The 15,395-nt window shown below is 42.7% G+C and overlaps 1 protein-coding gene across 1 annotated transcript in view; it reads left to right on the top strand.

Moving 5' to 3' along the window:
• The window catches only part of PRKAR2B (protein kinase cAMP-dependent type II regulatory subunit beta), a 78,909-nt gene that overhangs the window by 34,664 nt on the left and 28,850 nt on the right, over positions 1-15,395 (top strand). The window lies entirely within an intron of this gene.

Raw genomic sequence — 15,395 nt, 5'->3', positions numbered from 1 at the left:
TGTTCCTGCTTGGAACATTCTACAAACTTTGCTTGTGTAGCCTTCCTGCAGTTCACACACAGCCCCAAGCAGGCTCCTTCCCCCTCAGCATTCTTTCTTTCTTTCTGGATGCCATCTGTATAGAGAGTACATCCTCCTGCTGCTGCTACTATTGCACATCCTTCGATATTGTAGTTTGTTTGTGTGTCTCTTTTTCTCTTCTAAACTGAGCATCATGACAAATATCTACATTTGTCAAAAGAAAAACACAGAAGTGAGAGTACTGGAAGGATGGGAAGATTTGGCCAGACATGTGTAATGAGGTTTAAGATTATTAAAGTAAGGACCAGCATGTATGTAGTTACAGAGTGAGACTGCTAAAGCAGATGAAGTTTTTTATTGGCGTCAAGGAAGCAAACACAATTTGAGGTTGGGCTTGGACATTGAAGTCTTTTGTGATGATGGCAAATTGAGGAGGGAAAAAATTGAGTCAGGTACCAATCAGGAGGGATGCCTGAATGCTCTGAATCTCAGAGGAGCACAGGCGTTTGCATAGGAGGACCAAGTAGTGGTCTGGATGCCAGTGTGAGGAGGCCTGAGAGTCCCTCACTACCTTTTGGACCCCACTGTGTGCAGGGAGTAGGTCTTTCTAAGAGAAGTGGTGTTCTTGGAAAAGAACCAGGTTCTAGCTAAGACAGAGAAATGTCGGAAATGTTACATAGAAGCACTTGAGGGTGTGGGGAAAGTGTTGGGAAGGAGGGTAGTAATGTACATGAGGAATCCACAGGTCAGCAATTCAACCAGAAGATCATGGTTCGATTCGCAGTCAGGGCACATGTCCGGGTTGTGGGCTCGATACCTGGTCAGGGGGGCATGCAGGAGGCAGCTGATCAGTGATTCTGTCATCATTGATGTCTCTCTCTCTCCCTCTCATTTACTCTCTGAAATCAATAAAAATATATTTTTAAAAGAAGAAAAAAATTATATTCTCATTTGATTATACTTGTTAATATCTACATTTGTTCCATTAGAAACATTTTTAATATCTAGTAACTTAGTATAATATGATAATTAGACTTTATTGTACTACTAGAGGCCCAGTGCATGAAATTCGTGCACGGTTGGGGGAAGGGGGAGTCCCTCAGCCCAGCCTGCACTCTCTCCAATACGGGACCCCTCGACTGCCGGTTTAGGCCCGATCCCCAGGATCGGGCCTAAACCGGCAGTCAGACATCCCTCTCACAATCTGTGACCACTGGCTCCTAACTGCTCACCTGCCTGCCTGCCTGATTGCCCCTAACTCCCCGCCCCCCCCCCCCCCCCCGCCAGCCTGATCACCCCTAACTGTCTCTGCCTGCTGGCCTGATTGCCCCCAACTGCCCCCCTGTCAGCCTGGTCACCCCTCTGCTGGCCTGGTCGCCCCTAACTGCCCCCCCCCCACCCCGCTGGCCTGGTCGCCCCCAACTGTACCCCCCACCAGCCTGGTCGCCCCTCACTGCCCCCCTCTGCTGGCCTGGTCGCCCCTAAATGCCCCCCCCTGCTGGCCTGGCCACCCCTCACTGCCCCCCACTGCCGGCCTGGTTGCCCCTCACTGCCCCCCCCCCCCCGCCAGCCTGGTTGCCGCCAACTGCCCCCCCCTGACGGCCTGGTCACCCCACGCAGCCTGCTGTTCAGTTGTTTGGTTGCCCCTCACTGGCCCCTCTGACGGCCTGGTCACCCCACGCAGCCTGCTGTTCGGTCATTACTGTGAGGGTGTCCTGACCAATTTGCATATTACCCTTTTATTAGTATAGATTCCATAAGAACAACTGTAAACCTACTTTTACCCTGTATTCTATTACCCCGAACAAAATCCTTGCCATCCAACCAAGCTGTGGCTACCTACTGTATTCTGAACATTTTGTTGTTGTTGTTGTTAATCCTCACCTGAGGATATTTTCCCATTGATTTTTAGGGAGAGTGGAAAAGAGAGGGAAAGACAGAGAGAAACATCGATGTGAGAGAAACACATCAATTGGTTGCATCCTGCATAATCCCTGACCAGGGCCTGGGCCAGGGAGGAGCCCTTGACTGGAATTGAACCCGGGACCCTTTGGTCGACAGGCTGATGCTCTATCCACTGAGCAAAACCAGTTAGGGCTAAACATTCTTTAATTTCAAATGTATCATGTAAGAGAACAAAGTACTATTATTATCCCCATTTTATAGATAAAACTGAGGCACAGAGAAGTTAAGTAACTGGTCCAAGGTCCCTCAGCTTGTCAAGTTTGTTTCCTCCAGATGTGGGCTTTTTGCACAGCCTTTCTTTGGGGCTAAAGTCCTTCTCAGATGTCATCTTGAATGAGAATCTGTGGGGTGACTCAGTTCTTCAGTGAGTGACACATGATACCTACTATTTACTAGTACATGGGCGAGAATGCCTCTCCCAGGAACTCATGTTTCAGCCAAGATCTGGGAATAAGTGGGTGGCAGGGTTTCGGGTGGGGGGAGCATTCCAGGCGATTCTATGTGCAAAGGCCTGGTGCTTACTCTCATTCATGGGCAAGTATGAATGTGTGCTTATTCTACTTCCTCATTATGTGTTTGAGCTTATGCCACAAATATCAATCTATTTTTAAGGTTTATTCCTCATGTGATTCCTATACAGCTGGCATCTATTTATTTAATCACAATAACTCAATGAGGTAGTTCATAATAGCCACACTTTACATATGAAAAAATTGAGATTCATAATGCTTAATAATGTACAAAGGTCACGCAGTTAATAAGTGGCAGGAAAAAAAATGGCAGAGCTGAGATATGCCTCACTCTATCTGAATCCTGTGCTCTTTCCCCACACTGTCTATCAGTTACTCTCTATTTAACCACAGGTAATAATTTATACTACTGCCTGAACAGATAAATTAATCTCCCTAAGCAGCTTGTAAGTTAGCAGAGTGCAGAGACCCTGTTTAGTGCTTAGTACTTTCATCTGTCATAACACCAAGCACAGTTTTACAAATAGTAAGAGTTGTTTCCATGTATTGGTTTTACTAAAACTGCATATGATAAAATAAAATTTTATTCGTTTACAAATGAATTGTTTGCAGGGTGCATGTGTCATTTTTCATAAAAACAGTAAAAGCTGTTTTCTAAAATATCAGTCAGTAGTTCTGAAATCCATGGAGCATAAAAACTAAATTGAAGACCTAAGCTCATGATTATTGGTTCTGCAAGACAGCAAAATTTGGTGGCAGAGAATACTTTCAATTTTGTTGACTACCTTTGTCATGTACATTCCCTGGTATCATAGATGAACAACTGTGAGTACTGCTGTCAGAACCACACATGGTCCCTGAATTATATATCATCCACTTTTGTTGTTGGAATTTCATTGAATAGTCCCTAGAGTTTGCACTTACTATTTTGCAAATACCACTTCCTTGTCAATGACTGCTCTGTGGTTTTATTCTTAGTTATTTTTGGTAACTGAGTGAAACCTTTATTATATTGTTTTCCTTTTGGTCCTGATCTTTTTGAACCAGTGTTGCCCTTAATTTCTGATGTCTCCTTCCTGGTGAGCTACTGAAACATATTGAATTTAATTAAGTGAAAATGAAAAATGTATTGAAATGTTGGGGGTGGAGGGCAGGCATGCTGCTGGGCTTGGGCTTTGAAACACTGTTAGGGATTTCTCCATCTCTTGCCTCTATGTCTCTCCTGTTGTGGGCTGCTTTCTCCATACGGTGAGGGATATGGCCACCACAACTCCATACTCGACAGTAGCCACCAGAACGAGACTGACCTGACGTTCCCTCTAATTCAAGCCCACCATAATCTCAGGAAATCCAGTCATCCTGGATTGACCTGGAAGTTGTCTCCTTTGTCCATCTGGAGTGTGCTGTGACACAGGGCTCAGAAATCCAACCTCCCCTTGCACTAATTTTAATTGATCCGTTCTGGATGACTGGAGTCATGTCTGCTAGCTGATTCTTAGTTTAGATCAGCTGCCCTGAAGAAGCCCTCTGTCTCTTTGTGGAAGGCAGCGTCTCTGTTGGCCCACTGAGTTTCCTTTCTGGCCCACGGGGGCATCTGCAGTGTCCTCAGCACATTGGCAAATCAGAGACAGCTGACAAGCCCTGAGCTCTGTGCATGAGGGAAACTCAGGGAACTTGTTTTACCACCTGCCTGTACCACTGCAGGTGACTCATTTGGATGTGTCTTTTTCTATTGAGGAAAAATTACTATTTTATGGCAGAATAATGCTTCACACATAGAAAGACAGTAAATACCAGGCAAATGTTGCTTCTCTTCAAAAGAATGAACTATTACCTTGCATATCAATTCATCTAGCTACTAAAGGAAAAAGCCCAAAAGGAAAAATGATACTTTACATTCATCCCACAAATTTTTCAAAGAGATAAAGTGGAAGACTAAAGGTCACTGTAATTTTCTTCTTACAAACGCTTTTTTTATGCTATTTCTTCAGAACATTAAGAGCAGCCAACTGCCCTGAGCAGTGGTTGAACATCGACCTATGAACCAGGAGGTCATGATTCGAATTCTCGGTCAGGGCACATACCTGAGTTTCGGGCTCGATCCCCAGTAGGGTGTGTGCAGGAGGCAGCGATCAATGACTTATCATTGATGTTTCTCTCTCCCTCTTCCTTCCTCTGAAATCAATATTTTTTAAAAAGAGCAGCCAACCACCTGGTTCTCTCTTACTATGCAAAAATTACTGCATTTTAAAATCAGATTGGATGTTTTTTTTTCTAGACTTACAAGTGTTTTTAATTTGTAAGAGGAGAACTTTTTTTGTGCAAAAAACGTTTATTTTAGGAATGCTTATTCTCTGATAACTGTAAAAGAGATGGCTTTATATCTGGTTGTTTGTACTATCACTTCAGTTAAAAAAGATTTATCATTAACTCACTATTTGCAAGACTGTTCTGTGCATACTGTGAGATTGCTAAAGATGAGGAAGGTGTAGCTTGTGCCCAGGTCCCTGGAAGAGCTGGCAGTACCCAGGACTGTCCTAACGGACAGTTGTAGGACAGCACCACAGAGTTGGGTCATGGTCAGTGCCACCCCCTCTGATTCCACTGCACACATTCTACAGACAGCCTGAGTGCAAAGGAGCAGAGAGACATTCCACTCAGCGAGTTTGTGCCCTCAGTGGGTGAGGCGGAGATGTGACGCTACCATTCCTGCTGGCCTGCTCTCAGTGCCTGCATGCCTCTCAGAGTATGAGCACTTCTCGGGTTTAAAGGTATCCATTTTCCACACATGTGGCTTCCAAAGGTAAGCCAGCAATCTAGTGCTCAACAGAAGAAAAATCAGTCATTCTTAGTGCTGGAGGGAAAAACCATTGTTGTGGACTTATTGTGGGACCTTAGGACCATGTTGAGTAACGGAGACTGGACAAAAACCGTACACCTATGGATGAGGACAGTGGGGGTGGGGGGCAGGGGCAGAGGGTGGGGTGGGAACTGGGTGGAGGGGAGCTATGGGGGGAAAGAAGAGGAACAACTGTAATAATCTGAACAATAAAGATTTATTTTAAAAAAAAGAATAGCATTGACTGTTGGAGATTTTTGCCTCCTATATTGTATTTAGAATTTACCCCCACATAATATGTGATTATACTGAAGTAAAGGTACAAAAAAGGTACATTCTGTGTTCCTACATAGAAGGAAGCTTTAAACTAACTTTTGTGCTTGGGGAAAGTGTCAGGGAGGATGTGGCATTTGCGCAGAGCTTTGGGAGAGGAGTCAGATTTTGATAGCTGGGAAGGGGGAGCAGAAGGGGTAAGTTTCCCATTGAGCCAACCACATGAACTATTGTGTTGAGGGAATAGTGAGTAGGTCTAATAAGGTTAGAATTGTATGGACTTTATTATAGTAGGAGGAACGTATCAAAAAACAGGTTTGAATCAGGTCATGAGAGACCCTTGAAAGTCTCAACTTGAGTGTGGATTTTATTCTGTATGTTGTGGGAAGCATTAAAAATTTTTGCCAGACATGTACCATGACTAGGAATGGTCTGGATGGAATCCCTATTATTCTCCACACCTCTTTCACCTTGATCACTACCCTGGAACAACCTGAGAAGAGGTGATCTCTTTCTGGACATAGCTACATGTAACCATCCCGCCTTACTAACGTGTGTGAACTAGGAGGAATTGAGGGAGGTAGAGTTAGGCTGTCAGCCCACTGTGCTGCTACTAACATATGTATTATATATGTTATACACCCAACAGTTTAGTGTTATAATTATTGCTTTATGCAATCTTGTCTTAAAGTTAAGAGAAAAGGTATGTGTTTATATAGTCTTATATTTACTCAAATATTTACCTTTTCCAGTACTCTTCATTTCTTTCTGCCAGATTGAGTTAGCATCTAGTGGCATTTCCTGTTAGCCTGAAGAACTTCCTTTAGTATTGCTTATAGGGCACATCTGCTTGCAACAAATTCTCTCAGTCTTTGTTTATCTGAAAATAAATTCATTTCACTTTCATTTTCAAAGGGTCATTTTTGTTGGATATAGAATTCTTAAACATTTTTCTTTTTCTTCCAGGAATTTGAATATGCCATTACTGATCTCTGTTGTTTCTTTTTCTTTTTTAATCTTCACCTGAGGATATTTTTCCATGGATTTTTAGAGAGAGCAGAAGAGAGAGGGAAAGACAGAGAGAAATATCCATGTGAGAGAAATACATAGATTGGTTGCCTCCTGCTTGCGCCCTGGCCAGGATGCAGGTGGGAGAGGAGCCTGCAACCACGGTGTCCTTGATTGGAATAGAACCTGGGACCCTTTGGTCTGCAGTTCTATGCTTCATGCACTGAGCCAAGCCAGCTAGGGCAATTATTGTTTCTGATGAGACGTTAACCGTTAATTGTTTTTTTGTTCCCTTGTATAATCTTTTTCTTTTTGTTTTGATGATTTTCTTTGTTTTTGACTTCTAATAGTTTGACTAAAATGTGCCTAAGTATTTCTTTGTGTTTATTCTAGGCTAAGCTTCATTGAGCTTCTTGGATCTGTAAATTGATGTTTTTCATAAAAATTTGTAATAATTTAACCATTATTTCTTCCCATTTCCCCAGTTCTTGGTACAGAGCTCCTAAAACCTTATAATTTCTAAGTGAAAAGAGAACTAGTGTTATCATCATAACCAGCTGGTTAATATTAATAAAGGGAAGAAAGCAAAGGGAGGCCAGACATCATAAGCGTGGTCATCTGGGCAGCTTTACCCTCTTGGGAAGCTGTTAGTTTTTTGATCAAGGGATCAGAATTCCTTTTTTATTTCTCTTTGGCTATTATTAATTTCTAAAAACCCATAACCATCAAATATAATGCTCAAAAATCTTTATTAGACCCTTTTCTGCAAAGCACAATATAATTTCTATTACATGTCCTCTAGTACAGGCAATCCACTTACTGACTGCTACTTAATAGTTCTAGAGACTATCGTTGAGGAATTGTAGTGATTAGTAGCAAACATACTTGGGGTTTAAAATATTAATGTTCATTCAAATATATTCCCACAATTATTCTTCAGGCTCTTTGAATTGTACCTACTTATCTTACTCTGGGTCATTTGTAAGTTTTCACACTTTCTCTTAAAAGAAAATTTACTTGAAATAGTTTATTTGAAAAATATCCTACGTGCTCTTGCCCTGTCTTGGATCTGGCACATTGTTAATTTTCTTATACCCTTACTGATGAAAGGAACATTAGTAGCTATGGGTACCACTGTTCCATGTGAGAGGGAGTGAGGGCTCATGGTGCTTCTTCCGGTCTCTGAATCCCACAGGCTACTCATAGTGTATGAACAGTAGAATTATATAGAGTGTTTGAGCCTGTTGAGTTCTGGATTCATCCTCACAGGTACACTCTGTATTGACATGATTCTTTTTATAAATCTATTGGTTTGTCCTCTAAATTGTGCCATACTTCTTATAAATGAATGAATTATTAAGAGAGGTGGTGGATGTTTAAAGACTAAATGCATATGTGGTCATGTAGTGGAAAGAAAGTGAATTGGGGATAGATGCAATAATTGAGTCCACATGCTTCATAGCTAAAGTTTTAAAATACTTTGGATTCCAAGTACAGAAAACTAACATAGTTAGGGCTTCCCACCCCCCCCCCCCTTTGGAGGAGGTTTTGAAAAAAATTAACACATCATTTTTTGAAACAGATTAAATTGTTTTATTTTCTGTAGCTTTAATAATAGGAAAATAACAAATGAAGAAATTCTCATTTGTCTGAAGCCCACTGTTGCTGCTTATTTATGTATCTTGGGGATACTGATCCAATGGTATCTTGAGCATGATGGTTTATTTGTGAGGTATGAATGGTTCTTGATTATACAGTCACTTAAGGAGGAGTGGTAGACAGGTGGAAGAAACTTGTTTTTAGAAATATAAAAACACAGAAAGGAATTGGCAAATTATGCAGTCTTATTGAAAATACCTCTTTTGTTAAAGTACAACAAGAATAATGGTTTTGTAATGAATCGGGGAAGTTTAGTGAACTGTTTAATACAGTACATCTAAAATACTTATGAGACAATAGAATCTTTTATAAGGAAAGCAGCAGGAAAAAACTTTATAGGTATTTTTTAGGATTGGTAATTATATGTCTGGGATGATTTAAGAACCTACCTGAATGAAGTTTAAAACATAATTTTATAGAACCAGCGGTGGTTTATGGAGAGCTGATTCTTAAAGCCCCATTGATAACCCTGGCGAGAGGTAGAACAAACGAGGTTAAGTGGAAAAGGTGTTCCTATCATTTGACCAAGATAGGGTTATACAGTCTTAACTAAAATCCTTTCAATAAAATTCTGCTGCCATGAACATACTGATCTGGTCATTAAATATTCACTTAAGTACTGTTTAATGAATCCTGCCAACATTTCTGCAAGATAAGTACAGGATGTGTGTGTGTGTGTATCCTATCTAATAAAAGAGTAATATGCAAATTAACCATCACTCCGCTACACCCACAAGCCATGCCCACAAGCCACACCCACCAGCCAATCAGGAGCGAATATGCAAATAAACCCAACCAAGATGTCTATGGCCACAGAGAGCAAGAGGGAGGCTTGGGTTTCCCCGGCAATGGAGGAAGCCAAGCTTTCCGCCTGCCCTTGCCGGCGTAGGCCTCCACTCAAGGCTACAAAGTTTCAATGATAGAAGATACATAAACCCAAACAGAAATGGCAGCAGCCACGGAGCTGGAAAAAGCAGGAGGCTAGGGTTGCCCCCGGTGATGGAGGAAGCCAAGCTTTCCGCACATCCTGGCCGGCCCAGGCCTCACTTAAGGCTACAAAGTTTCAATTATAGAAGATACATAAATCTCAATAGAAATGGCTGCTGCCACCGAGCAAGCAGAAGGCTTGGCTCCGCTCTAGGCTACAAAGTTTCAATTGTAGAAGATAAATAAAACCCAGATACCAGGGCCTCTGCTTGGGTCGCCAGGGGGCGTGGCCGGCCTGCAAACCACCACAGGCCCCTTGCCCAGGCCACCTCATGCCCCAAGGGAACCCCCACCCTGATCCGGGACAACCTTCAGGACAAACCAGCTGGCCCCCACCCGTGCACCAGGCCTCTATCCTATCTAATAAAAGAGTAATATGCAGATTGACCACACAAGATGGCTGCCCCCTGTGGTCAAAGATCCTGCCCCCATGTGGACACAAGATGGCCACCACAAGATGGCCAGCAGGAGAGGGCAGTTGGGAGGGACCAGGCCTGCAAGAGAGGGCAGTTGTGGGCAATCAGGCCAGCAGGGGAGGGCAGTTGGGAGGTACCAGGCCTGCAAGGGAGGGCAGTTGGGGGCGATCAAGCCTGCAGGGGAGGGCAGTTAGGAGTGACCAGGCTGGCAGAGGAGGGAAGTTGGGGGCAACCAGGCCCGCAGGGAAAGGCAGTTGGGAGGGACCAAGCCCTGCAGGGGAGAGCAGTTGGGGGGGGGGGGGACCAGGCCTGCAGGGGAGGGCAGTTAGGGGTGACCAGGCCTGCAGAGGAGAGCAGTTGGGGGGGACAAGGCCTGCAGGGGAGGGCAGTTAGGAGTGACCAGGCCCGCAGGGGAGGGCAGTTAGGGGAAAACAGGCTGGCAGGAGAGCAATTAGGCATCAATCAGGCTGGCAGGGGAGTGGTTAGGGCAGCCGTGGGCAAACTACGGCTCGTGGGCCGGATCCGGCCTGTTTGGCTGTTCTATCCGGCCCGCGGAGCCGAAAGAGCGGAGGGTTCTCTTGCTCTCCCCTCCGCTCCTTTACTTTGAATTTATATTAGTTCACACACACACTCGATCCATGCTTTTGTTCCGGCCCTCTGGTCCAGTTTAAGAACCCATTGTGGCCCTCGAGTCAAAAAGTTTGACCACCCCTGGGTTAGGGGGTGATCAGGCTGGCAGGCAGAAGCGGTTAGGAGCAATCAGGAAGGCAGGCAGGCGAGCAGTTGGGAGCCAGAAGTCCTGGATTGTGAGAGGGATGTCCGACTGCCCCTTTAGGCCCGATCCCACCAGGATTGGGCCTAAACGGGCAGTCGGACATCCCTTGAGGGGTCCCAGATTGGAGGGTGCAGGCTGGGCTGAGGGACACCTCCCCTCCCCCGTGCACGAATTTCGTGCACCGGGCCTCTAGTATATATATATATATATATGTGTGTGTGTGTGTGTGTGTGTGTGTGTGTATACACACACACACACTAGAAGCCCGGTGCACGAAATTCGTGCATGGGGGGGGGGTGTCCCTCAGCCCAGCCTGCACCCTCTACAATCTGGGACCCCTCGAGGGATGTCTGACTGCTCGTTTGGGCCCGATCATTTAGGGATCGGGCCTAAACAGGCAGTCGGACATCCCTCTCACAATCCAGGACTGCTGGCTCCCAACTGCTCGCCTGCCTTCCTTCCTGATTGCCCCTAACCGCTTCTGCCTGCCAGCCTGATCAACCCCTAACCCAGCCTTGGGCAAACTACAGCCCGCGGGCCGGATCTGGCTGTTCTATCCGGTTCTCTTGCTCTCCCCTCCGCTCCTTTACTTTGAATTTATATTAGTTCACACAAACACTCCATCCATGCTTTTGTTCCGGCCCTCCGGTCCAGTTTAAGAACCCATTGTGGCCCTCGAGTCAAAAAGTTTGCCCACCCCTGCCCTAACCACTCCCCTGCCAGCCTGATTGATGCCTAACTGCTCCCCTGCCAGCCTGATTGCTCCTAACTGCCTTCCCCTGCAGGCCTGGGTACCCCCCAACTGCTCTTCCCTGCAAGCCCAGTCGCCCCCAACTTCCCTCCTCTGCCGGCCTGGTCACCCCCAACTGCCCTCCCTTGCAGGCCTCATCCCTCCCAACTGCCCTCCCCTGCTGGCCATCTTGTGGTGGGCATCTTGTGTCCACATGGGGGCAGCCATCTTGTGTGTTGGAGTGATGGTCAATTTGCATATTACTCTTTTATTAGATAGGCTTGCTCTTTTTGTAGCTGCAATACAAGCAGCAACATGGTGGATCATAATATTGAATAGTTTGATGCAGAAATATATTAAGTTATATAGTTAATCATTAAATATTCCGTTGTTATTTGAAAAGAAGTTTTAAGGAAATTGTAATGATTCTCTTCCGATTTTATAAACCTTACTGTTAGATTTTTAATTTAAGGAACTTTTTTCTTTGTATTTTAAGTAAGCTGTGAGGTTGATTTTAGTACTCCCTCTGTCCCCCTTCTAAGCCTCAGAGAGAGGAAAGGGGGGGAGAGAGAGAGAGAGGGAAAGTGGGGAGGGAGGGGGGGAATTTTGGGTTTAGGGCCATCAGGTTGTCTCTCTGGTCATTAGGGCTCTTCACAATATCCTGGTTTTCTCTTCTCGTAGCACACAGTAAATTATACTTCCCTGTCTCCTTGAAGTTAGGAATGGCCATGTCACTTGTCCGATGAAATCTTTATATATAAAAGGCTAAGTGACCAACCATCCAACCATCCAACCAACCAACTGGCCAGTACATATGACACACACTGGCAATTTAAAAACAAACATTGACTCGCACATGTGCAATACATATAAAGATCTCACTGGCACCAATCACATGCATGTGTTTCGATCTGTCATTGTCGATTGTGTATTTGGTTGACACTTCTATTATAGAGAAAGGGAGAATAGTGATATTAAAATATTTCTTCTAATTAATTTCCTTTCAATGTGCATGAATCCGTGCACCGGGCTACTAGTGTGATATTATATTCCTTCTTAGCAGAAGTGACATGTATCACTTCCAGGCGGTAGGGGAGGAAAAATGCTCCTGTACCTTCTTTGGGTCTCTAGCTGGGCCTAAGTATTAAAGTGACATATGATTAACAGGAGAAAAGCATACAGATTTTGTTGATTGTTTTTTTTTTTACATTTATATGGTAGCCTTCACAAGAAAGAAATTTCTTCTAGCAATATTTTTTCCTGATATATCTCCTTGGGCAAGGGAAACAAAAGGAAAAATAAACAAATGGAAGTATATCAAGCTAAAAAGTTTTGCACAGCAAAGGAAACAATCAAGAAAATGAAAAGACAACCCACTGAATAGGAAAACATTTGCTTATACATCTAATAAAGGGTTAATATCAAAAATTTATAAAGAACTTGTAAAACTCAACACCAAAAATGCAAACAATCCAATTCTAAAAATGGGCAAAAGACCTAAATAGACACTTCTCCAAAGAGAATAATATACAGATGGCCAATAAACATGAAAAGATGTTCAGTGTCACTAATCATCAGAGAAATGCAAATTAAAACCATAATGAGATATTACCTCATACCTGTCACAATGGCTGAGCCTTAATCAACAAACAACAGTGTTGGCAATGATGTGGAGAAAGGAAGACCCTGGTGCGTGTTGGTGGAAATGCAAATTGGTGCAGACACTGTGGAAAGCAGTATAGATTTATCTCAAAAAATTAAAAATGGTTGTGGGTTCGATTTCTGGTCAAGGGTACTTATCTGGGTTGCAGGTCTCATCCCCATCCCCAGTTGGGGCCTGTATGGAAGGCAACCAATCAATGTGTCTCTCTCACATTGATGTTTCTCTCTCCTTTCTTTCTCTGTCCCTCTCCCTCCTCCCTTCTACTCTCTAAAAAAATCAATGGAAAAAATATCCTCACTCCTTGGGTGAGGATTCAAAACAAAACAAAATTAAAAATGGAGCTGCCTTATGACCCAATTCCACTTTTGGGAATTTATATAAAGAAACCCAAGACACAAATTCAAAAGAATATATGCACTCCTATGTTCATTGCAGCGTTAGTTAAAATAGTCAAGATTTGCAAGCAGCCCAAGTGTTCATAAATAGATGAGTGGATAAAACAGCTATGGTACATTTACACAATGGAATATTAGTTGACCATAAAATATAATAAAATTTTACCTTTTGCAACAACATGGATGGACCTGCAGAACATTATGCTAAGTAAAATAAGCCAGTCAGAGAAAGACAAATACCATATGATTTCACTCATATGTGGAATCTCATGAACAAACTAAACTAACAAGCAAACCCAAGACAGACTCATAGCTAGAGAGTGGGCTGACAGCTCTCCGGTGAGTGGTGGGGCCAAGACCGGGAAGGCAGGGGCCATGGAGGAAAAAAAGAGAGAAAGAACTCATGGACTAGGACAACAGTGTGGTGATTGTGCGCGGGGAGGGTGGTGGGAGGAGGTGAAAGAGGGTATGGGGGGATAAATGATGATGGAAAATTTTTCAATTTAATTTTAAAAAAAGAGTAACTCTGACCTACATATACCAGTATAGAGAGCAATGCCTAGAGAAAAGAAAGCTAATGTCAGGTTTTAGAGTAATAATGGTAATAACAGTACTAATGATAATAATATTCTTGACGCCATTTGAGGCCCTTGGAAAGACATTTCTCAGCCTTTTACCTATTCTCTGTTCTTTAAATTTCTATATCTATGGCAGAATTAAGTTCATATGGGTTAAATGGTAAATGTAAAGAGATCTACTTAAAAAAAAAACCTGAAAGAAAAGAGAAGTAACAGATCTTTAGTCTTGTAAATAAAGAAGGAATTTCCAATCTCAGAACCAGTGGTATTTTGTGATGTTTAACATTTTAATTTAAATCATATTGGGGAATTTTCATCCTTGGTATCAATACATTAAAAATAAATGTGTAATCTGTAAAAACTTTAATTATAGTTAAAAGGCAAACTGGATAAAGTGCTTGCGAAAAATATGACAAAGTGGTATTAAGAAAGTTGTATAAGTCAAAAAGAATACCAAATACCTACATAAATTTCTCATACATAAAGAGAAAGGGGAAAATATAGTCGGCTTATAAACATTTGAAAATTATTCAAATTCAATAAAAATTTAAATCCTTTTTTCAGCTAAATTGCAAAGATTTTAAGCATCAATATCTAACTCTGTGGTACAGTTTAGAGGAGTCTTCTTACATATAATCTTTGTAGGACAGTAAATGGATGCAATCTCCCTAGAAAGAAATTGGTTGATAAGTATGTCTTAAAAATTCCCATATCTTTTAACAACACCCCTCTCCCCAAATTATATTTGGGGAATAATTCCTACAGCATAATCTGAAATGTAGACAAATATTTCTGCATGAAGATATTTATTGCAAGGTTGTTTGAATAGAAGTCAGCTAAGTATCTAGCATTAGGGGAGTGGTTAATTATAGCTCATGAATAATCAGCAGTCCTTTAAACAATATTTACAAAATGTATCTAATGGCATGTAAAATAATTAAAGAAGGTTTTAAAATTGCATATGCAGTATGAACTCAATCCAGAATAAAGACTGGATAGGAATATGCAAAATGTTATAGTATTTGCTCCTGGAAGATTGGGTTATGGGTAATTTGTGAAATTTACTCCTAACTATATAATTAAATTGATCATTTCGTAGCAGACTTAGACTTGTTTTGCTGTTTATTTAGGTAATTTTTAGATTGTATGCATTTCTATAGCTTAGAAACGAAGGTGAAAGAGGGTAAGTTATGTTTCTCTGAAAAAGAGAAAACAAAAAGCAATTGTCAGGTTCTGGCCAGTCTGGCTATGTGGTTAGATTCAGCCCATGCACAGAGGGTCGCGGCTTCAACTTCCAGTCAAGGGCCAGTACCTGGGTTGCAGTTTCCATCCCTCATGTGGGAAGCAATCAATCAATGTGTCTCTCTCCCCTCCCTCCCTCCATCTCTCCCTCCCTCCCTCCCTCCATCCATCCCTCCCTCTCTCTCCCTCCCTTCCTCCCTCCCTCCCTTTCTCAAAAAAATCAATGGAAAAAATACCCTCAACAACAACAAAGCAGTTGCCAATGTCTTAAAGTGTAGCTCTGTTATTATATACATTTCATGTATATTACAAGAGGAAACTGGTTTGGCATATACTGCTTGCCCTGGATGAGGTGAATTAATGGTTTTTAGACC

The sequence above is a fragment of the Plecotus auritus genome (genome assembly GCF_963455305.1).
Source record: "Plecotus auritus genome assembly, chromosome: 4".
NCBI lineage: Eukaryota > Metazoa > Chordata > Mammalia > Chiroptera > Vespertilionidae > Plecotus > Plecotus auritus.
This window is presented reverse-complemented; position numbering and strand designations above follow the sequence as displayed.